At 43.4% G+C, this 13,384-nt stretch overlaps 1 pseudogene; it reads right to left on the reverse strand.

The window, feature by feature from the left end:
* Positions 1 to 3,107: 3,107 nt before the first annotated feature.
* Positions 3,108 to 13,384, reverse strand: part of LOC149972332 (uncharacterized) — a 180,095-nt pseudogene continuing 169,818 nt past the window's right edge.

Genomic DNA, 13,384 nt, shown 5'->3' on the forward strand with positions numbered 1-13,384 from the left:
ATTAGGATTGAATATTTTCCCAGTATTTTACAAATGATCCATCCCGAGAATAAATCACTTTTGTCCCATGTAACCCAGTATTGCCTGCCGAAACTGGAAATGTCATTCAAAAGCATTATGAAGCATATAAATAGGCCTATGTCCGGATTTGATTAGAGCTTTGATCAAAAATTCAAGCCTGATGCTACCTGAGCCTGATGAGACATACATTAAATACATTTTATGAGTCCAAGCCCAAAGCAGACAATGATTGTGCTGTTATCCATATGTGATAAACTGCAGGCTATTACACATTATGCACGACAGAAAAACACAGAAGCCCATAGATGTAGCTAGCTATATGCTCTCTTGGGTAAATTAAACTAGCTCCAGTAGGCTAATATTTTTTAAATTGGTTACTGTATTACTGCATTATATGGACTGGAATTACACACATCGTTCAAACCATGACCAAGCAGGGAGAGAACATGCAGCCTACAGAAGTTACAAGTAGAGGCTAGCGAATTTTATTTTAAGTTTGAACATAATGGTCCCTATTTGTGTTTTGTATGCTGATTATGCCGTACCATCACAAGGTAATGTTGCTGAGAATGTCTACTTCAGCATCATTGTGTAGCATGCATACAGCTCCATTCAATGCATTGTAACTAATGCCTAACTTGGCTCACTCCTACTATAGAGTATCACACTCAGATACACATAACAGCAGCGCCATCTATTGGCTTGGCGACATCTCGTAACATTTGAACTCCTGGACTCATAAACAAGAGAACTGCCAGTAAAAACATTACACTGGTAACCAAAACAACTGTGTTCTTATGCAAGCACCTTCAATAAGCATAAACGTTAAAGTCCATAAACAGGCTACTCTAATCTGCCTCTCTCTCTCACAAAAAAATAAAATACAAAATATAACCTTTTAGAATAAACGGCTCTGGTTCTGGTGTGTCTCAGAGTAAGATTTTCAGGCAACGGGAACTGCTTCCATATCAGCAGCCTGTTCATTACCTGCCTGGTTGGCGGTTTCGTTCCATAGTCCCCAGTCATCCTCATCCATGTTTGTTTGGATGGCGATCGGGGGGGGATCCTGAGTTGTTCAGACACTGGATGAATCTCTTTTCTGTTTCTGCTGTATATATATTTTTTTACCGTTCATTAGTACTTCATACGACCCCTCCCTGAGTTGATCAGTGCATATGCTCAGCATCCAAGTGCTAGCTGAGTTGTTTGGGTAGGAAAGGACGCGTACGGTTTGTCCTTGGATGATGTCGGGCATGTCAGAGGCATGTGTGTCGTCGTGGTGTTTTGCTGTCAACCTTTTGGCTTGTTTTCTTACTATGACATTTTGTTCCACATTGGGGTTTGAGCAGTTTTTTTCATGGTGGGTGGACACGTTGTACAGGAGAACTGTTAAGTCCCCCTGTTGGATTATTCCGCCATGCCAATACTGCTCTCCATGGTTATTCGCCATCCATCGCAGCCTTTTTTTAGGAGACATTTGGCAATTTCCACAGCTTTGCCATTGCTTTGGCTGTGATACGGTGTTTAAAGTCCCACTCATCAGCACATTTTTGAAAATCCATTCCATTCAGAAACAACAGTGTGGGGCGACGCCATGTCTGCTGAACTGCTTTTTGTAGCATTCAATGACGGTGTCAGTCAACTCGTCGAGCTCCATAGTAATAATCCACCACGATGAGGTGGTTGCTTTTGTTGACTGTGTGCAAGTCCATCCCGACCTTGGGCCATGGGATGGGAGGGATTTGCTGGGGGATGAGTATCTTCTTTTGTTCTCTCTTCTGGATGGAGTTGCAGGCGGCACATTTGCTGATAACGATCTTTACGTCCTCTGTAATCCTCGGCCAGAAAACCGGAACAAAGTCCAGAGTGGATTTTGTTGAGAATTTCAGTGCGCATGAAGACCCTGTTTCCCTTGAATATCAATCAGTTTTCTGTGGTGAGCTCCTCTTTTGTATGTCCAGAAATCTTTCAGCATGTGACTCACAGCCTCTTTGGTTCCAGGCCAGCCGTTGTTTATTTGTGCGCCCAGAGCCTGAAACAGTGGGTCCTGGGAGGAGTGTGCATTGATTGACTCCATTGTCTTAGTTGAGATGTTGACATCACTGATGTGATCCACCTGTTCCAGGTCAGTTGTGACCAGGCCCATAGCGTAGACCGTGGCTGGTGTTTGCATTTGTCTGTGCTCTGTGGTTGATTGAGCTTTTCTGGACAGGAAGTCCGCTACATGTAGTTCTTTGCCTTGTTTGTATTGCACGTGGAGTTGGTATCTTTGTAGCCTTAGTGCTATGGTGCTGTCGCTTTGATGCTGCGAGTAGGTAACTTCTTGAAGATTGTCTCGAGCGGTTTGTGGTTGTTTGTGGTCGCTATGAACTCTGCCATGCAGATACTGGTCAAACTTGTCACATGCAAAAACAATGGAGAGATTCTTTCTCAGTCTGTGCATGTATTTGTTCTGAGTCAATGTTCTGGAGGCAAATGCAACAAGTTGTCCTTTCTGCGCCCAAACCTGTCTCACTGGCATCACACTGCAGTATGACTTCGACATTCAGGTCGTACTATTTGAGCACTGGGTGTTGTGGGACTAACTGTTTGATAGTCTCAACTGCTGTGTCATGCTGTGGTAGCCATGTCCATACAATGTCCGTGTCAGTCAGTCTTCTGAGCGGCTCGCACATATCAGATAGGCTTGGCATGAATTTGGCGAGATAGTTCACAAACCCCAACAGCCGCTGTAGTGACTTGACATCGGTCGGTGTACCCATGTTCTGAATGGCTGTTATTTTCTCTGGGTCAGGGCGAAGGCCCTCTCTGGTGAGAAGATGACCCATGTATGTCACACTTGGTAGCTTCAGGTTGACATCTCTTTTCTTCTCCTGTCAAAATCTGCCATCGCCTTTCCGTGTGTGTCGCCAAATGCATTGAGTAGAATGTAATCTGCAATCACACTCACTCCTTTTAGTCCCTGTAGCGCTTCACAGCGTGTGCACTGGTATTCTTCTGCTACTGGCGTGATTCCAAATGGCATTCTCAGCCATCTATACCTGTCTACAGGTGTCCAGCATGTTGTTAGATAGCTGCTCACTTCATCAAGTTTGACTTTGTCCATCTTTGGCATCGAGTACTGAAAAAACCTTTGCGTTGGATATTTCTGGTAGAATATTTTCTATTGTGGGCATCTGGATGTGTGATCTCAGTAAGGCTTTGTTGTGTGCACTGGGGTCCATGCATATTCGTAGTTTATCAGGTTTTTCAATGACAACCATGTTGCTGATCCACATAGTTGGCTCTCTGACTTTCGTGATGTCTGCACTGTCCATTGAATGTATGGCCTTTGTGATCCTTTCCTTCACTAGTATCCGTCTTGATAGCTGCTGCACAGGCCGGGCGGCATTGTCTACTTCTAGGTGTAGCTCTCCATGAAGGAAGCCAAGCCCATCAAACATGTCCCTGTACTTGGAGATGATCTCAGTAGTTATGATGACCTCAGTGGATGTGGTGCTTGGGGTGTCGACCTAATGTAACACATGATCTGCTTTGAGATAGGATTGTCCTATTGGATTTGTCAGTGTGCCATCATATAGCTTATGGGTAGCTTTGCTGGGTAGGAACAACTGTATTGCCATCTTGTATGACTCACTGTAGGTCCCCATAGATTATGACATTCACTGTTGATCCTGTGTCTAGATGTCATTTAATTGTATGGCTGGAGTCATACTGTATGTCAATTGCTCATCACTGAGTGGAGCTAGCTTAAGGTTAGTGAATAACCTGCGAGATGTACCACATTTCATCTGTTGTTTGGTCATCTGACTCGTTGTCTTCCTCTAATAGATTGAGTTGAAGTTTGTGTTGTCTGTTTACGAACATATGTTTGGCCTTTTGATTCTGAACGTCGCTCACAGACGGTATAATGTACAGGCTCTGGTTCACCTCCACTAATCTTCTTAATTTGCATTGGTGCTTGTTAACTTCAACGACACGTCTATGGCTTTGTTCAGTGTTCGGTTTGGTTCTCTGAGCATGTCACAGACGTCTGCTACTTCCTCAGATTTGCAGTGTACTGCTCTGATGTATCACATTGACTTTGTTGACAAGCATTAAACATGTACCTCTTGTAGATCACGTTCCTGGAAGGCTCCAAGTGTTTCTGTAGCGCCTCTATAATTTTTAACGGGTCAGTTTTCTCTGCTTCAGGCATTCGTTTCGTATCACGGTTAGCAAAGTTGCTATGCAGACTTTTTCTTCCTTTTTGTCCAGATCGATAGCTATCTTATAGTTTGCCCATTTTTTTTTTCTGAATAAATGTCCAGTTGTATGTATTGCCTGTCATGTCCATAAGCTCTGGTGATGGAATTACCTTGTAAACCACTGTTGTCGTTTCTTATTATAATTCTTTGTTGTTGTAGCTGGTTAGCTAGTTGGTACATTCCTTCCTATTGAGCATTTATCTGTGTGTCGTTTTGATATTTTGATTCGTCAAGGATATATGTATTTGGTTCTGACTTCTGATACAGTAAGTATCAAAGTAAAAGTATAACTCATTTCAAATTCTGTATATTAAGAAAACCAAACGGGACAATTATTTTTCTTTTTTTTTTCTTGATGGACAGCCAGGGGCACACTCCAACACTCAGACATAATTTACAAACGAAGCATTTGTGTTTAGTGAGTCCGCCAGATCAGAGGCAGTAGGGATGACCAGGGATGTTCTTTTGATAAGTGTGTGATTTTCCTGTCAAAATCCTGTCAAAATGTAACGAGTAGTTTTGGGTGTCAGGGAAAATGTATGGAGTAAAAAGTACATTATTTTCTTTAGGAATGTAGTGAAGTAAAAGTTGGCCAAAATATAAATAGTAAAGTAAACTACAGATAACCCCAAAAAACTACTTTAGTACTTTAAAGTATTTTTACCTAGTACTTTACACCACTGAACACCATTTACCTTTAACGATTACAAAGCGGAAGGTATTCTAGCGGTTAAGTGTGAAAAGTTGCTGGTTTGAATCCCCGAGCCGGCTAACTGAAAATATGTCGATGTGTCCTTGAGCAAGGCACTTAACCCTAATTGCTTGGATAAGAGCGTCTGTTAAATGACAAAAAATATTTAAAAAATCCAACCCCAATGTCAGATAGATCACACTGTGGATCAATACTCCCCAAAGATTGATGAATCTTTCCTCTGGACACTGGAGTAATCACGCAGTCTCATGTCACTGTTGCAGTGACATCCTTTCTGAGTGACTTCTCAGTCAGAGAATTGGATATAATGACGAGATACCTATGTCTCCTCTAACGATGGGATTTGTTGTCCACAGAGTGGAATGGCGGGTGTCAAGCTCCCACCTATTTCTCTCTTCAGATTAGTGGAGGCATCTCGTTATTTGAATACCTGTTAAAAATATTCGATGTGGGGTGTTGACCTCAACCGCCTGTATAGTAGATAGTAAGATGCTATGCTAGCCTTATGAATGTGCTTAGACCATCTCGATTTCAACAGGGGACAACTAATATAAAGTGTTTTTTTCTCAAAGTTGCCGGGATGTCACGTGCATCACACTCATAACAATTTAAGCATTACTTAACTTCTATTAGATCAAATAAGCCTCACGTATCAAAGTAGCAATTAACGTTTATCTTGACTAAATTCGACACTCATTGCCCCCCATACAAAAACTCCTCACCTGCTTAATAATAATTAAGGATCTTAATGCAGACAGATTTTGGGCAGAAATAGGGCTCTTGCTTTGCCTCAGTCCCCTGAGTGGGTGTGGCCCAGTCCCCTGAGTGGGCGTGGCCCAGTGGATATCAGCAGGTGAATCCCCATACGTTTCCTGTAGGGTGGAGATGACATCAATGTTCTCCTTGACTGGTGAGTGGGAGGGATAATGGTGCTTTCAAGACAACTGGGAACTTGAGGTCAAATCATGACGTCAGTGATCTTCAGGTAGGAAAGTTGGATTTTCAGACTTGGAAAAATGTTTTTTTTCCCAGTTCCCAGTTGTCTTGAATGCACTGAAGTCAGAAGTCAGAGATTTCTGAGTTTCCAGTTGAGATTTCTGAGTGTCTCTAGCTCAATTCAGGTTTCCTCACATCCTCGTCTCCTTCTCAAAACACATTGGACAAGATTTGCAGAAAAACAAATTGAGATTGAGCCCTTGTCTTGTCCCACACCACATAGTGATGAATAGTCCAAGCAGATACATCTTCTGGGGCTGTGGGTAGGCTGTATGCCACTGCAAAGCAGTGTTGAAGCGTCCCTACAGCCTGGGTTTCATCCCAGGCTTTGTCACAACCAGCTGTGACTGGGAGTCCCATAGGGCGGCACACAATTGGCCCAGTGTCATCAGGGTTAGGCGAAGGTTTGGTGGGGGGAGGCTTTACTTGGCTCATCAAGCTTTAGTGACTCTTTGTGGTGGGCCGGGAGACTGGTCGTCAGTGAAACAGTGTTTTGTCCGACACATTGGTGCAGTTGGTTTCCGGGTTAAGCAGCGCAGCTTGATGTGTCATGTTTTGGGGGACGCATTTTAATTTTGATATTTTACCTTTATTTAACTAGGCAAGTCAGTTAATTAAGAACAAATTCTTATTTTCAATGACGGCCTAGGAACAGTGGGTTAACTGCCTTGTTCAGGGGCAGAACAACAGATTTTTACCTTGTCAGCTCGGGGATTCGATCTTGCAACCTTTCGGTTACAAGTCCAATGCTCTAACCATTAGGCTACCTGGCGCCCCATGATTCGACCTTTGCCTTTCCCGAGCCCGTTGGGGAGTTGCAGCGATGAGACAAGATCATAATCACAATAAAAGGGGGTAAAAAATTACACAAATAAAATAAACAACAAAGAAAGGTAGACTAAAGGAGGTCAGGGAGGACTTAACCTTCAGGGCCTCTCCTATTCAGGTGTGGCTTCTCACGTCACTGAGGCAGTATAGAAATCAATTTTGTCAGGCTTCCCCACTTTGGTGATTACAGTGGCCAAGGAGGTGTCGAGGTGCGTACATGCCGGTGTGTGTGTGTGTGTGTGCGTGCATGCCTGCCTGTGTGTGTATTTGGTTATAAGAAGGAGGCTGTGTCGTCAGGCCAGCTCAGCCTTGAATACTCTTATCGTCACACCTTGGCACAACAAATTAACAATGTGCGTGAAAATGCCTGTGTGTGTGTTTGGGGGTATAATTAAGCAGCCGGACATATTGGTGGAATCAGCTTCCTATGTGAGCGATTTCTGTTGCGTTGTTACACATTGACTCCTTTACAAAAAAAGATTGCAGTAAAAGTGCAGTAACTGCAGTCAACTGTGGTATTTTGGACTCAGTAATTGCAGTTATACTGTTATACTATCCAACTCTAACTGCAGTTACACTGCAAAATTACAGCAGTAAAAAAAACTGGTTAATCGGCTAAACAGTGCTTTCTAATGGCTAATGGCTAATATTCTCCCATTCAATTGATGTCTCCTCGCTCCTTAGTCATGTGACAGGGGTCAGGAGGACTCCATTGTGGTGCCGCTAGAGTTGGTGCTGTGATTGATTGGCTGTTTATCACCCTTGGTATTTAGCTGCCACACTCCGAAGGAGGAAAATAAATGTGTCCCTGTATAGAGAGGGCAAGCCTGTCCCCTCTCTCCCACCTCTGATGTTTCGGAGCTTAGCTGTAGATAAAGGAGTGGTAATGCATGCATGTCTAGAATCTCATGAATTACTGGGGGAGACCAGGCACAGGTCAGGTTATTTAATCTACCTGGAGCGCCTTGTTTCATTCTGCTCCACTCCCACCGAGCTGTGATCAATACTGGTCCGATGCTAATGTCAACTCGGTTGAGAATCCGTCCCGAGAAAAAGAGGCCCGGGAGAATAACAAAGCCAAAGCCTGACCGGAATTAAAAATCACTATTTTGATAGTTTGTCCACATTCTCCACAACCCCCCTGCAGGCCAGACATTAAAGTAGTCATTTGAAACATTCAAGACAGAGGATCTCCTGCTGACCGGTTTAGCACATCTGACAATGTCCTGCTGGCGCCAGAAAAGGCAGCTGATCCAGCGGTGCAAATAATCATCTAGGTTAATGTTGAAGGTTAAAGCTGCCTCTCAGGCACCACCACTTTTTGACAAGCCTTATTTAGGTAAATGCTGATCTGGAATGGAGGTTTAAGTCTCTGCCTGTTTGAAAAGATACTCACTGATACTGTAGCTCCTCCACAGCCGGCCTGCCTGCCAGCAGCCAAGATGCAGTGGTCTGATTACAAATACTCTCAATGTGAATTCAATCCCCGGGAGAGGGAAAGTGCCTGTTTACTCCGGTTAACCCCTAATAAAGTCCGGGCCAAGTGATTGACACCTCCTCCAGAGGACTTATGGTGGAATTGAAGAAACAAGAGGAGGGGAGAGAGGTTGAATTCCCTCATCTCTCAGAGGTTTGTGTCAGTAATCAGAGGATCACAGAATCAGTTCCTCTGTGGTGTTTAAATGATAGATGCCACTACAGCCCCTCTTGGTTCAGGGTTCAAGAGGGATTGCAGGTACAATCATTTGATCTTGTTTTACATACTGTGTGAAGGATAGAGGCATTGGATTATGGGTGGTAATGCGGGCTACAACCAGATCCTGACCGATTCCCTATCTGAGAACTTCTGACTCACTCACCTCAGGTTTGTTTCCACATATGAGCTTTCAAATAACATAAGGGTTGCACCCAGGGGCACAACTTTGGTTTTAGAAGTGGGGTGGGGCGTATGTATTTTTTTGTATTATTATTTTTATCCAGTCGGGTAAACACTCCAAAAAGCCTACCCGACCGGTCGAAGGCGTCCGCATGGTCCTAAAGCACACCGTTGCCTCGTTTTGTATCACATTCCAATGATAACACTGGGGAGGACATACAGTGCCTTGCGAAAGTATTCGGCCCCCTTGAACTTTGCGACCTTTTGCCACATTTCAGGCTTCAAACATAAAGATATAAAACTGTATTTCTTTGTGAAGAATCAACAACAAGTGGGACACAATCATGAAGTGGAACGACATTTATTGGATATTTCAAACTTTTTTAACAAATCAAAAACTGAAAAATTGGGCGTGCAAAATTATTCAGCCCCTTTACTTTCAGTGCAGCAAACTCTCTCCAGAAGTTCAGTGAGGATCTCTGAATGATCCAATGTTGACCTAAATGTCTAATGATGATAAATACAATCCACCTGTGTGTAATCAAGTCTCCGTATAAATGCACCTGCACTGTGATAGTCTCAGAGGTCCGTTAAAAGCGCAGAGAGCATCATGAAGAACAAGGAACACACCAGGCAGGTCCGAGATACTGTTGTGAAGAAGTTTAAAGCCGGATTTGGATACAAAAAGATTTTCCAAGCTTTAAACATCCCAAGGAGCACTGTGCAAGCGATAATATTGAAATGGAAGGAGTATCAGACCACTGCAAATCTACCAAGACCTGGCCGTCCCTCTAAACTTTCAGCTCATACAAGGAGAAGACTGATCAGAGATGCAGCCAAGAGGCCCATGATCACTCTGGATGAACTGCAGAGATCTACAGCTGAGGTGGGAGACTCTGTCCATAGGACAACAATCAGTCGTATATTGCACAAATCTGGCCTTTATGGAAGAGTGGCAAGAAGAAAGCCATTTCTTAAAGATATCCATAAAAAGTGTTGGTTAAAGTTTGCCACAAGCCACCTGGGAGACACATCAAACATGTGGAAGAAGGTGCTCTGGTCAGATGAAACCAACATTTAACTTTTTGGCAACAATGCAAAACGTTATGTTTGGCGTAAAAGCAACACAGCTGAACACACCATCCCCACTGTCAAACATGGTGGTGGCAGCATCATGGTTTGGGCCTGCTTTTCTTCAGCAGGGACAGGGAAGATGGTTAAAATTGATGGGAAGATGGATGGAGCCAAATACAGGACCATTCTGGAAGAAAACCTGATGGAGTCTGCAAAAGACCTGAGACTGGGAAGGAGATTTGTCTTCTAACAAGACAATGATCCAAAACATAAAGCAAAATCTACAATGGAATGGTTCAAAAATAAACATATCCAGGTGTTAGAATGGCCAAGTCAAAGTCCAGACCTGAATCCAATCGAGAATCTGTGGAAAGAACTGAAAACTGCTGTTCACAAATGCTCTCCATCCAACCTCACTGAGCTCGATCTGTTTTGCAAGGAGGAAGGAAAAAATTTCAGTCTCTCGATGTGCAAAACTGATAGAGACATACCCCAAGCGACTTACAGCTGTAATCGCAGCAAAAGGTGGCGTTACAAAGTATTAACTTAAGGGGGCTGAATAATTTTGCACGCCCAATTTTTCAGTTTTTGATTTGTTAAAAAAGTTTGAAATATCCAATAAATGTCGTTCCACTTCATGATTGTGTCCCACTTGTTGTTGATTCTTCACAAAAAAATACAGTTTTATATCTTTATGTTTGAAGCCTGAAATGTGGCAAAAGGTCGCAAAGTTCAAGGGGGCCGAATACTTTTGCAAGGCACTGTAAATGCACTTTTAGAATGTGGGGGGGGACATGTCCCCCGTCCTCAGTGAAAGTTGCCTCGATGGTTGCACCACAACACTGATTTCCCCTCCCACCCTGTCCCCTACTACTCCCACCCTCTATTGTTGGCAAATTTGAGCAAAGGCAGATCCCCAATGCAGTAAAGGTAATTCAAACCCAGACGGCTTACTCCACCTAATGGTGTAATTGTTTAAAGAATTGTCACATATCATTTGCATCTCGATGGCGGGGCTGTGACGATAACATGGGAAAGCACTGTTTGCTGCTCCTAAACACATTCCCCTTCTTTCTTTCTTTCTCTCTCGCTCTCTCTCCATCTCCCCCTGGATGCTGGAGGGGTGCCAGAGCCATTAGCCAGCTGTCTGTCTGTAGGAGGACAGGAATCTATACTGTTAGTTGATGCAAATGGAATACCACCACAGTATCAGAAACCGCAGCAGTGCTTTAGGACTCTGGAGACAACACAGTGCCTGTGCGGTCAAGTCTGATTCATGCCTAATGAATATTTACCAGCCGGTCCATCCTTATACCTTGCTACCCAGGCCCAGACTCCAGCACACACAAGGCAAGGGAGGTATTGTACCACTGGGTGACTGTGAGTTGTTGTAAATCACTCTCCCAACATACAAAATGCTGTCAGGTGAAGCCCCAAGCCTAATTTTTCCCGTGTGTGGTGGCAGTGTGCTCTCTGATTGGTGCAGAGGGGCCAAGAGCATCACCCAAGGGGGAACTTTGTGCTAAGGAGGTTCACAGGGCTGGTGTCTGGTTGGTTGCTCGGCTACTCATAAAGCAGGCTCCAGGTGTTTGAATGGAGAGCCCGGTTATCATGCAGTTCCATGGGCCATGGTGGTCATTGGCCTACGTGTGTGCGCTGGAGCCTGCACTGAAACATTGACTACGCTCTGATGCGTACTGTATGCTCAGCTCAGTCAGAATACCCTGGTGGTGAAATTGAGTTTAACAGTTATGCTCAGTCTGAATCAGCTTTGAAATCATGTTTTATGTACACAGAAATTATATTGATCAGTGCATCCCAGAAATGATGTTGTAAGGGATACAGTATGAAGATGGATATGGTCACCAGCCATGTGCATTTTACCTTGTAAGTGCACATTTAAAATAAACGTTTTTTTTTATTTTTTTTTACATATTTATCTCTCAGCAGTTCTTTTAAAGCCTTGTAGATGACAAGGTATCGGAAAGCTTTGTCACAAAGTGCATGCTGATCTTTAGTGGAATTACAAATAAATCCATACAGCATCAACATACTGTAGCGACTCGCACAGACAGCTGTGTGTTATGTGTTATGCTATTGGTTGTGTTGTACTTACCAGTACCCAGTGTTCACGGGGTCCGACATGCCAATCAACCTGTTATCTGCCAATCATGGGAATGCCTGGAATGTTCTGATGCCGGGCATCCTGGTGGTTGGTGGAGTGGCGGGGTTGGCAGGGGGATGGAGCATTGCAAGTTAGGACCATGTTTATCCATTGTTCTCTCTCTTATATTTGGTCTTCACAAGAGAATGTCACGTGTTGTTTTGCCATTATTCTCACTCTAATGTCTGGTCTTCACAGGAGAATGTCATGGTTGTTTTATAGGCTATCTTTAATTTATTTGGCGTGGGCTACGGCCTAACAGTAGCCTGTGTGGAGTTGGGTTAATATACCGTGAATTCGTAAACGCAATCTTCTGTCTGGACAATTGTTCCTTCATGATCTAGCCAGGTCACTACAATACATTTCATAAGCAGAGTTATGTACAGGGTTCCCATGGGTCCTTGAAAGTTTGTGAATTTGAGAGAAAAAAAACCAAGGCCTTGAAAGTTTTTGAAAATACACATAAATAGACATGGGTCATTGAAAGTGCTAGAATAGAAATTGAAGTTCTTTAGATATTTAATTAAATTTAACGTCAGTTACAGGCTACGTTCCGAAGTCTGCATGTGTGTCTCCCGCCGTTTGTGCGTCTTTGTTTCACGCGCCACCTGCCTCAAGAAAGTGCGAGTGAGTGAGTGATTGAAGAGTCGAATGATGCAGGTTTGACAGCTGCAAGCAAGCGAGAAACCGAACGTTAAGCGAACCTTCAGCTATGTCTGGAAAATGTCAATTCCAGGACTCGTTCACACCATGGGCAAAGCAGCTGTGACGAGCCACGCTTCTGGAGCATCACACAGGACGGCAGTCCGTAAGTTAAAAACAGGTAGGTCCTACCCCAGGTAACATGTAGAAAGGAATACATCAACCATACTTAGTTAGTTACTAATGTTAATTAGTTAGCTAGATTATTCCATCTCTTTGTAGTTGGGTAAATTAACTTTAACGTTACAGAATTATTCGGCCAAATTAAAGTTTGCTATGTTGTTGTTAGCTAATGTTATCTAAATGTCTCAGTCAGTTCTCCCACATAATCACACCTGTCAATGTAGAGCTAGCTAGCTTACGTTAGCTAAGTTGTTAACGTTACGTTAGCCAACTTGTGGCAAGAAGAGCTGGACAGTGAACATTTAAAATAAATGACAGTTTGCTAACGTTAGCTGAACGTTTACATTTAGTTAAAGGACGTTCACTAGAGTCATTAGTGACATTTCATGATTAATGCTCGCTAACCGTAGCCAGCTAGCTAGTCATTCATCAGACTTGTACACTTATTTTCTTACAGCTCCCAATCAATTGAACTATGTGGAAAAGTCATCGTCATCTACATCACCACCTAGACAATCTAATACAACTACTACCACATCCACCACCTCCTCAAGACAGTCCGTCATAACTGGCCTTCCCAGTTATGACACATTGCGGGCTGAGAAATTGTGTTGTCTGAATATGATTGAGTCTCACTACTC

The sequence above is a fragment of the Oncorhynchus mykiss genome, chromosome 24 (genome assembly GCF_057628025.1).
Source record: "Oncorhynchus mykiss isolate SJ-2025 chromosome 24, ASM5762802v1, whole genome shotgun sequence".
NCBI lineage: Eukaryota > Metazoa > Chordata > Actinopteri > Salmoniformes > Salmonidae > Oncorhynchus > Oncorhynchus mykiss.